Source organism: Clinocottus analis, unplaced genomic scaffold (assembly GCF_023055335.1).
Source record: "Clinocottus analis isolate CAN_PGR_092001 unplaced genomic scaffold, fCliAna1.0.p SCAF_9, whole genome shotgun sequence".
In the NCBI taxonomy this organism is placed as follows: Eukaryota; Metazoa; Chordata; class Actinopteri; order Perciformes; family Cottidae; genus Clinocottus; species Clinocottus analis.
In genome coordinates this window covers 15401445-15412196 of record NW_027176251.1, presented here as the reverse complement: position 1 = coordinate 15412196, position 10752 = coordinate 15401445, and the positions used below count along the sequence as shown (strand labels likewise).

The 10752-nt window shown below is 45.1% G+C and overlaps 1 protein-coding gene across 5 annotated transcripts in view; it reads left to right on the top strand.

Annotated features, from left to right (window-relative positions):
• Window positions 1–10752, top strand: part of znf516 (zinc finger protein 516) — a 44574-nt gene that overhangs the window by 5121 nt on the left and 28701 nt on the right. The window lies entirely within an intron of this gene.

Genomic DNA, 10752 nt, shown 5'->3' with positions numbered 1-10752 from the left:
CTTTACTGAATGGCAGCACTAACTCGGCTGTTTTCATTACTCATTACTGCCTTGTGCCTTTTCACCGTGGACGTAGTCATTTACCTTCACCAACCCGGGGGGGGCATGCTCTTTGCCGTGTTCAACCTCAATGCTATAAAGACCCTGTCATGGGAGATTTTGTTTTAGGTAACAGTCACTGCGCTGGATTTGGACCAACTTTTAGTTTTTTTAAAAGTTTTTTTTTTTTTTGCTCATTGATGCTCGTTCTGCTGCATTTTAGCTTACTCTGCAGTGTATTTTAAAACTACTACTAAAAAAAAACCCAAGACTATTTGTAGTTTTGATTTTCTGGCCCGCGTATTTACAGCTCCCCCTGGCAATTCTCCCATGGTGTGTTTTTTATTTCCATCAAAAACCTCTAAAAGAAAACCCCCATGCTACCTACTCCAAAAAAAGTAGCGAAAGAACCAGATATTTCCCTCAGGACCTGGTTAGACCACAACAGAGCTGTACGGAGAATGAATATTGGATTTACATTCATCAGGTGGCCGGAGACATAACCCCAAACTGATTCTAATGTCGCTCAGCGGTCGCTGGACTTGTACGTGAGACACCGTGTTGCTAGCAGGTTGGTCATGTCGACATAATTAATGGATGTTTCTGCTGCCCCTAAGTGGCCAAAAGATCTCTTGATGCCTGTTTAGAATAGATCTAAGATACCTTGATGTGTTTACAAGCGGGTTGGCATTTACTCTTCTTATCAGGTGCACCTCCTGGTCAGTCCCTGTACTCTCCTGGAAAATGGCCGTGGCGTATGTGTGTCAATGGCCTGCTCTTTTTTCCCTGACATGTGTTAGCGTGGACCACGGCCTCTGTGGGTGGTTTCCAGCACCTTGTGGAATTTACGTCTGGAAGAGATCCAGAGGGAGCTAGTTGGTTTGGTTTCTTCTATGTTTATGTCTTCTGCTGAATCCATTCAGTCCTTTTTTGAGTGTAATTGTTCCCCTGCTAATGTTGAAGTTGAATAAATGTGTATAAATGAAAAAATACAATAAGTCACAAGACAGACACTCAGTTAAAGTCAGTTAGGCGGAAATCTTATGCATCCTGTTCTCTCTGTTTCTTCTCTCAACTCCTTCTTGTTATTAGATCCTATCAATCCACTCTCCATGAAAGCGGAGCCGGATCTCCCTTCACAGCCTTAAATATCTTTCTGTGGTGGGAATATGGAGAGGGGCAGCAAACAACACGTTTGTTTTTTAAAGGAGCTGTTTATTTTATTTTTTTTGGAAGGGGGATATGAAGCAAAAAACGAAAATACTACGAGGTCTGGTGTCTGTTCTGTGGTGACGCCATTGATTCCCGCTGCATGGTGGGGGTTTCCACTCTGAAAGGGCAATCTCTCTGTGTTAGCCGAGAAACACCAAGCTCCTGGATTAAATTATAAATGAGCCCTCCATGGGAAACATATTGCTTACTGCTTTGTGCAATCAGAAGGAATTTACATTTCCTGTGGCTGTCATCCTACACATTTCCGGTATATGTCCATTCGTAGTTACTCAAACATTCCTGGTTGCCTATTTTTGTGAAACTTTGCCAAAACAAGTAGCCAGGTAATCCCTTTATTTTATTTTTTTGTCACACCTGCACCCTCACCCACCCGGAAAGGATCAATAGAGTGTCTGCCAAGCCAAGCAGCTCTGTCCAGGTAGAGCCTGTGAGGGCCAATAGCCGTCTAATTTAGACCCAAAGAAAATGATGTAGTAATCGGAGGATTAAGATAGGAGAGGGGTTAGTTGGTGGGGGTTGGGGGGGGGATTAAGGCACAGGGCCTTTTTTAGCCTTCGCCCATGGTGGTGTTGCGTCGGCGTCAACTGTTTGCACATAGTGATGATTTTCCTTAAAGCCTCCGGTAGTGGATTTTTGTAATCGTCAAACTGTACAAATTATGTGACAAACATTCAGGGGCTTTTTAATTATTAGAAGTGGTGGAGGGGCATTGTGGGACGCGAGAAGAACTGGCCGGACATCAAAATAATAATATTGGCGTTTTATTTGTAACACACTTGTCTTTCAGAAGGATCTCAGAGTGCCACAGAGCCAATAAAACAAATAGAAACAAAAACAAACTATTCAAACAAAACTATAAAAAAAAAAATCAAAAACACCTTCCTGACTAAAAAAAGTCTTAAAACATGCATGTTTTAAGACAAGGGCTCGATGCCTGCAACTACAAGTTGACCTTTTATCAAATACAAACAAGTCAAACAATGTGCACATGGTGACATATCTGCAGGTACTGCAGTCGCCAAATCTTCATAACAGCAACATCTGCATTTTACTGAAAATACAAAGTAGACCAAAAGGATTATTTTTTCTGCTTCTTTTTAGAAATCCTCACTGGAGATGTAATGAACTGTCTCAGGGTTACTAATAAACTGATATGTCAGTGCTTATTACACAGGCCCTGTCATTAAAGTAACACCCGTTGAACGTAGGCGTGGATGCCACAATAATTAGGCGCAGCCATGTTGTTCAATATGCTTATTATTATACATATTATTGCCACATTACCTCACACCCACAGTCGTTAAACACCGACAGCTGATTTAAAAAAAAGAAGCTTTTTAAATTACAACGGTTGACATGAAAGAGTTCATGGGAAACATTCAAAGTTGCGAGCAGAGTGCCTCAACATGTTCACGATGAAACAAGATGATCCCAGTGGCTGGAGGCTTTTAACACTGGTTTGAATTCGTGCACTGTCATTTTCTATTTCTAGCCGATATCAAAAAAATGTTTGTGTGAAGTTATTCTAAACGATTAGATAATGTGGAGTCAGTGCGAGTGTGTAAAAACGCTTGAATGTTTGGCGTGGTCCGACCGGCACTCAAGTCATTACTAGAAGTCGCATTAATGATAATTTCATGCGACCATTTCGATCGGCCACGCCGATTGCCCGATAATCTGATAATCTGAGTTGGCTATTGACCCCATTTATCAGCCGAACTGCGTTTGTGTACCTGAGGACTCTTGCAGGGATGCAGTAGGCTTGTCATGGCGTATAGATGCCATCAGCTCAAATGAGGATGTTTTTTTTGTGTGTTTTTTTTCAAACAAAAAGCAGAATCTCCCCTCAGCTTCGAATGGAAGCCCCTTCACTACATTACGAGCGCTGGTGTCCATCACTGGCACTCACGTTGATTTTCCATCTTACACACTATTGATGATCCAATGAAATAACAATCAGGAGCACCCAGCGCTGGGCTGGATTCATTAGCAGCGCTTATCAGGTTCTGAGCTGACATACTGATCATAGTTAATAGATTTCTGCCCAGCGTCTATGAACCGACGCTTGGCATTGTCGCTGTGATTGCTGCGGGATTAAAGAGGAGAAACAAGCTTAGCCAGGGAGAAATAGCCCAGAGAACCACGTGGCTGTGATCAGGGATTGAGAGGGAGAGAGAGGAAGAGAGAGAGAGAGAGAGAGAGAGAGAGAGAGAGAGAGGGAGGGAGAGAACTGCCGGGGGAAGGAACAGCACTCTTTGTCCGTCCCAGATGTCACCGTAGTAGACTGACATTATTGATCCACACACACGCCCACACACTCACACACACACTCACACACACACACACACACACACACACACACACACACACACACACACACACACACACACACAAATGCACTCATACCTTAATTAGCAGGCATTCAAATTGGATTTTAAAAAAAAAACGACACAGTCAATGTTGCTACAGATGTACCCTGTAATAGATTACTTTAAGCTGATTTGTGATGTATTTGTTCACGGTGCATGGCATCTAGTAGTTCCCTGATCATTTGCTAGAAACAGCTTCCCGTTCCCCTGCATTCTTTCCACCTCGCCTATCTAATCCACGCAGCCCTCTGTAAAGACTGAGGCGTTCCTAATGGCCGTCTTCACATTTGATGGGCCACTTAATGATAAATATATACATATGTATGTTCTGCAGGGGTGACGGCCGGGCTCGGGCGGGAGGGCACATGCCTCCCAAACTTAATCCAAACTCACAGCAGCCCGGAGGGCATTATGGGTGGGGGTTGGGTGAACTGTTTCCCAAGCAGAGAGGCTCCTTTTTAGCATTCGCCACTCCGTTCCAGTTATGAACCACACTCTAAGTGAGAATGAAAAGGTCTGTGAAAAATTACACCGGTCCTGAAAATGATCACACATGTACGGCTATTTTTGGAAGAAAACAAAAGGCGCACAGGAAGCGGTGCCCTGCTTGGCAGCCGCTTTAGAACGAAGAGGATCCGTGGGTGGGGATGGTCAGTGTGGACGGGGCAAGGAGCGCCACTTATGTCAGCTTGAACTTCATCAACAGAATAATGCCGCATTTATTGATGCGCAGTTTCTGGCAAGTGTGTGGAGCAGGACAGCAGCACATTGAGTGTGAGGAACTTCAGTTGGAAACTAAACAAAGAAAAGAATATTGTTGCAACTTGCAGTTCTGTCTTTAGTTTCACTTTGATGCAAATGTGTAACTGCTGGCTACTCCTCCCCACACACACGCACACACACACACCCCCACACACACACAAACACAGTTTTCCCTCAGGGAACTACTGTTGTTACTCCACTAACAACTTTAATTACAACAAACTTACATTTGTTTATCCGCCTCAATCGCCCCGCATTCTCTCCGTTGTTAGCATCATCTATCAGTCTGTCAAAGGTTTTCTTTTTTGGAGTCAGAGAGAACGGAAGAGAGTGGATGCAGTTCGTGCAGATTGAAGGCCAGTGATGTTGCATGTCTGACCAACTTAGGGAAACAAGCTGGAAAAGTCTCCAGGCTACTGCAGCTAATCATTTGGCCCACAGAGGAACTGATCGTTAGGCGCTGATGTCAGCCTAACCTTGCCGCGATGCGCTTTAGTGAGTGCGCACGAGTGTGTGTGTGTGTGTGTGTGTGTGTGTGTGCGTGTGTGTTGAGAGCGGGGTGCATGTGGATGGAAGTTTGGACTTAATCCTGTCAAAAATAAATGCCTTTTCTGATCATTATAGAGGAGAAAGAGACGACTTCTAGCAATTGTGTCATTTAAGAATGAAAAAAAAGTATCATTATTATGAGTACAAATCTGTACGCCCGAAAGAACAGTGGATGAAAGTGATGAAGGTGAATTGTAAATGAGAAGGACTTCTGTCCTCCTGCTGTGGGAAAAGAGGTAGGGCAGAGCCACTCATGTGGAAATACAGTTTGTCTTCTCGTTTTGTGCTTGTGCAATGTAAAAGCTTCATCATCCGCTAACTGGAAGGGCTACAAAAAAAAGTCCAAGCGATATCAGTAGACATCAAATAGACTTTGGCAGTCTTATTGCCTTTGTTTTTTGACTTAACGTGTGCTCCCTTGTAGTGCAGCGATGCAACGGGCGGTAGGAAACAGGGTATGGGGAGTAATAGTTGAGCTCTGGCGGGGTCAAGGAGTCTTAAGGGTCTCCGAGGACAGAGGTGAGGAGGAGGAGGCCCGGCCGCCCGGGGGCTAATGAACTCGCCCCAAAGCCACATATGGACCAGAGATACAGTTCAGCTCCATGCGTGCAGGCAGGATGGCTGTAGGCTGAGTGCACGAGCACAGGTTCCAGGCCATGTGCACCTCGTTCCTATTCTGAGGGTTACTATTCAGCAAAAGGAAAAAAAAAAAGACTTCTTCATTTTTCATACCGCTATCATATTTATGCAATTTGCTTCTTTTTTTTTCTTCTCTCCAAAGAATGCTTGTTACCGAGAAAGAAATTGCACAAGCACTCTTCTCTCAATCACTCACTTAAGTGATGTTATGACATGCGCGTAACACACATCATTTTGCACTCTTTCGAGCGTGACGGCCGTCGTCGGCCGACCTTTGGAAATGTTTGCAAATCAGCGCGGAGAGATTATTTTGGCTTTTTATTTCCTTTTTTTTTTTCACCAGATGGATTTCTGCTCGACGTAATGGATGTATTACATGGTATTTTGAGTTAAGTGTGCCAAAAACAAACACAATCTAGAGTGCTAGTGCATATGTAAATGATTGCCGGCTGCCTGGAGGGGGGGGTCGTTACACACCCGTGAAATGAATGTGGGATTGTTGAGGCAATGGATTGTGCGTGTGTTTTAGTTAGTACCCTCATCCCAGTGGAAATCACCGTCACTATACTGGTAGATGAAGCTATTGGAAGCTCATTGTCTCATAATGGCAGGTCAAGTGAGCTCAAGGTGCATTCATTTAATTGATTGTATCGCAAGGTAGATTGTTATTTACTGTCACAAATGGGATACGATGAGAAATAATTACAGGCCCTATCGTTACTTCTGTTTTTCCCATCATAATTGCCCGGTATGGTCGCGGAACAGGTGTTTAATTTGATTTGATGCGGGGTTTAAAATGCCTATAATAGCCTTACATTTAAATTAATCAGCCATGATTGCGGGTAATATGGGTGCTCCTTTGACTCCCGTGTTTCACATCAGAAGTGGAACCCAATATCTGTATTTAGTTCGCACACGGCAATCTAAACGCGGCGTGATTGCTCGTTATAATCACCCCAGTAAGAACAAAAAATACTGTTTATTTAATGTTTGTTTTTTTTTCATACCTCGTCTGGATTCATGCTCCCACATTGTGTTTTCTGTGCCGCTGTTTGCTACCTCAGTTCCCAGCTGCCTCTCTATCTGTCTGTTGCTCGGGGGCCTTGCAGTCAACTACACAGGGAAGAAGAGACCAAAGACAGGGAGCTTTTTAGACGCCCCCACTCCCTCCAGCCCCAGCGCCTCACATCCACCACCAGCAGCAGCAGCAGCAGCAGCAGCACTACCTTTCTCCACTGGCTCTTGATGTTGTGTAAAGAATCCCCCAGCCCACTCACACCCACCCTTCAGCTACCCCCCTGGCCTCAGTGCCCTGTTCCCACATTGTATCCAGATGTGAGGAGGATAGTTGAGGGGAGGAAGGTAGCCCCCCCCCCACCCATCCCTCCAGACCTCAAACACAGCATCCCAGCTAAACACATCCCAAAAACATTTGCATACTAAAGGCTTTTCATTCCAATATGCTGTTTTCAAATGTGCGCACACACACCCACCCACACTTACACACACACATACACACACACACACACACAAACATCTACACTACGGCGTCGTGACCGACGACATCCTCCTGTTTCTATGTTTTGGGGATGAAAATCTGTTGCTCTTGTGGCCAACTGGCTGTGTTCATCTAATCCCTGGTCGTAAAACTCTATTTAAAGAGCACAGCCGCTAATCCCATCAGATTATAGTTGACCAACTCCACAAAATCACCCAATTAATAGCCTTAACAATGGTCACAAAAGCCCGTTTCCCCTAAAAAACAAACCCCAATAAATCGCAAAAAAAAAGAGAAAAAAAAACCAGCCCATCTATGGAGTCTTAATCTAATACTGAGTCTCAAACAGAGAGGCGGGTGCGGTCCAGCCTAAACATGGGCGTGACCCGTCATCGAGTGACAGATCTGACAATGGGAACAACAGATCTGCATTTCTATGCCGGTTCCCATTTGCACTAAACCGCCTTGAGACCGTCTTAATCTGAGATGTATATTACCACCCAACTCCAGATGCTACAGTATGAGTGAACCACTCTAATGGGGTTATTTAAGGTTGTAGCTGGCTGCTGCACATGTTCTGATATGACTTCCTTTTCACATGCATAATGATTTTCAAAACTAGTTTTTGAGCCTGGAGTCCCACGAGCAGTTGGTATGCTGAGGTTTGAATACCTGGACAGCCGGCTCCACAGGCATCATTGTCCCAGATAGATCTGAAGTGCTGGTTTGTGCGCTATACTTGTATGTATTAGGATTATTATAATTTTTTTTCAGGCTGCTACTGCCAACTCTTAAACTGAAGCAGCGGAGAATTTTGTGCCAAATTTCAGTATTTCTAAAAACATTTCTCATGTTAAAACCTTCCGAGGGAATTCCAAAAATAATCAGCGTGCGAATCCCCTGAAACGGCTTTTTTTCATACCACGCTGTCATCTTCAAAACTGCTGCGTGAACAATTCAAAATATCTCATTCGAATCAGCTCAACAAGTGCGGTATTGATTCATTCCACGACAATTGTGCGAACAATCAAGCCGCACCGGGCCAACAAATACCAGATCGGCAACAGTCTGTCTGATCTGCGACAAAAGGGCCATTGTCGTCTTGTTGTAACGATCAATATATCTCGTGCATGCGATATGACACGAGCCGAGCCCAAGATTGGCTGCTCGATAAAGTATTTACAGTGAAGCTCCTTCTGATCCTTTCATATCATTATCTCTACATATCAAGCCACATTTGTTGCGATCGATGACTGTCACCAGCTCTCTGCTCTTTCTCTGTCGGCTGGACCCACGGGCCCTGTTTGATTTGCTTATCTTAGAGTCATAGCAATACATGCAAGTGAACCCAACTCTCTCTCTCGCTCTCTCCCTCTATGTGTGCGCTTGGGAGTGAGTTGTCTCCATTTTTAGTAACCCATCCTGCGGTCTTTGAGTCCGGGCCCGGCACAGCGTGTTGTGTAAAGCCGGTCCACTGGTGCGATGTGGAGAGACTGACAGTGTGCGTAATCCTCTGTCGCTCATTCCTCGTGTAGCGGGCCTGTCATTTTTTTCTTCTTCTTCTTCTTCTTCTTCTTCTTCTTCTTCTTTCGTGGCCCGACTCGATGACTGTTTTGCTGGCCCCTCCCCCGGCTAGTGCAGGTAGCTCCCCGTTGGAAGCGCCTGAGCTCTCTGGGGGGGGGGAGGAAGCTTGATGCAACATTTGTTTACTATCCCCTCAGTCGCTCCGCAGAATTAATAGGTCGACATTAACTGGAGCGCTGCGGAGTGGAGCTGATGTTCTGTGTGGCGCTTTCCACGATTTTGAAAAGGAACAATCTAAATGTCACTTCAACGCCTCTTGTGTATGGCATTGATAGTATCGCTGCTAATGCTCTGCAACTGCTTCTACTACTTTTAAAGAAAGCTCTTATCTCTGAAGTGGGGCTGATTTATTGCTGCAGACATATTGCACAACACTATATCCTGTGTTCAGGGTGGATTCATGAAAGAGTGAGGACATTGTTGTGTCATAATTACAATCTGCATTCAAATGCAGGCACACGTCTCCAGGCAGCTGATACCTCGGCGCTGACGAGTGAGGCAGGGCTCACAGCTGCCACCCAGCATTGTTACTCCTCGATATCCGGGCCAGTCCCAGAATGAGCATCAGTAATTGATTATCTGTGTCTGAGAGCAACTAACACAGTGACAACTACAGTGGCTACGCTGTAAAAGTATGCACACATGTCACTGTAGCGTCTCCAAAAGTGTTTTTGGGGAAGTAAAACCAAAAGAGAGCCTCACACATACGTGTGATCGACTTTTAGGAACCCTGACCATACACTGTGTCAAGGCCCATGGAGGTTAGTTTCCTTCATTTAAAGCAAAACCTTCAACATAAAAATGGGACTGGTTTTCACTCCACAGCAATTTGTTACCGTTAATATCCCCACTGACGTTATGTAGCCCATTACCAGACAGGTTGTCCGCCTGACATTCGTGCCAGCGTCGGGGCTGCATGCTTCCAGATGTCGATCTGGTAAATCCACTACTGTCTAAACACAGTAACTGGTGCAGATTGGGTTGTGCGGGTTTATTGCAAACAGGCGGGTTAAGGAATGCTGCTTGTGTGCCGACACGACGCCGTGATCTGGGTTGCTTAAGCCCACCTGCATCAGAAGGGAAAGTGAACCAGGTTCAGCTTTTTCACAACTCGTTTTGAGACTTTAACAACATCACACGATTGCAATTTTCCTATTTTGAACATGTAGCCTGTCATTCATGTATGTGTGCGTTTGACATACGCTGCCACGCTGATGTCATTTCTGGTAGCTGCTTTCATGACATTGCCATCTCTAGTTAAACATCGGGGAACAGCTGTTTTCAGCCATTAAAGACATCAGAGTGATTGCTTTTAATTTATGTTTTTGGCTCACGGATTGAAACAGCCAACTGTATCGTGGGAGATTTCTTTGATTTCTAATGTTTCCAAACTGAAACATCTGTAAAAACAGAGGAACAAGTAAGTCAAAATCTTCTTGAGAACTCACCATTTCCCACACACAGCCACCCACCCACCTTTGCACAAACACACCTACACACAGACCTGATGAACACACACATACACACACACACACACACACACATGCTGCGCATACTGCCGCACAGCACAGTGTGGGTTGATTTGGGGGGTGAGGGGGTTAGAGTGTAACTAAACTAGCAGATTGTCTCAGTAGGACTATTGGATGGATGTCGAGAGAGTGGATCCCGGCCAATTTCCTGTGCTGTGGTTACACTGCAAAGAATATCTGTCATAACAAGCCGTGCAGTTCGGTATTGAGCGATTCAATCACGCTTCCTTAGAGAGAGTGAGAAAACACCAGACGCAGCTAATAACCAGAAAGACACATTTGTATTACGCGCCGTTCTCGTCAGACAGCGGTGATCAATACCCCCCCCCCCCTCACACACACACACACACACACAAAAAAGTCCTTTACGGTGGACATTTTCCCCAGCGTGCGGCCTACGGCCTGCATTTCTCTCGCTCTCCGTCTGCCTCGCTCGCTCAAATCTCCCTCTCAGTCAGCTCGTATTATCCCAATCTATCTCCTGCCGTGACTTTACATCACTATTTACCACTTATCTCCCCTATGCTGCCCCCCCGCCTCCGCTCATTAT